Source organism: Colobus angolensis, unplaced genomic scaffold (genome assembly GCF_000951035.1).
Source record: "Colobus angolensis palliatus isolate OR3802 unplaced genomic scaffold, Cang.pa_1.0 Scaffold174, whole genome shotgun sequence".
NCBI lineage: Eukaryota > Metazoa > Chordata > Mammalia > Primates > Cercopithecidae > Colobus > Colobus angolensis.
The window spans coordinates 4,292,865-4,293,385 of record NW_012114866.1 but is presented as its reverse complement, the minus strand read 5'-3'; positions in this window follow the sequence as shown (position 1 = coordinate 4,293,385).

The window sequence follows — 521 nt, the reverse complement described above, 5'->3', positions numbered from 1 at the left end:
GGGGTGGTCCCGGATGCTCGGGCCAATGGCGCTTCGCCTGCTCCCCGCCCCGACCCTCCCCTGTGTCCTTGCCGGCACCCAGCGCCCGCCAGCGCCAGTCCTCTCCCCTTTCCTCTCTTCGCCCTCCGCCCCCGCCTGCTGCTTCTCTCCCGTTCCTAGCCTCCTTCTCAAGTGTACCTTGCCCCGAAACAACTTGTTTTCTGTGCAAATAAAGCAGCACTGTCGTTATTGTCATTATTATTTTTATCACGGCGCGTTAGGGGTCCTTGGAGCCCGAGAGCGTGGAGCACTAGGAGCCCCGGCACTCAGAGAGGGGACAGCCACCGCGCAGGTAAACGGGCGCGGAGGGTATGGAGCCGGGTCATGGGGTAAGTTGCTTTAACCTTCGGGATGTCAGTTTCCTCACGTGTGAAACAGAAGAGGGGGGGAAAAAATAAAGGCTTACAGGTTGTTGAGAGGACTAAATGAAGTGATGCTTTAAAATACAATAATACCTACAGAGAAAGGTGAGGGTGTCATGT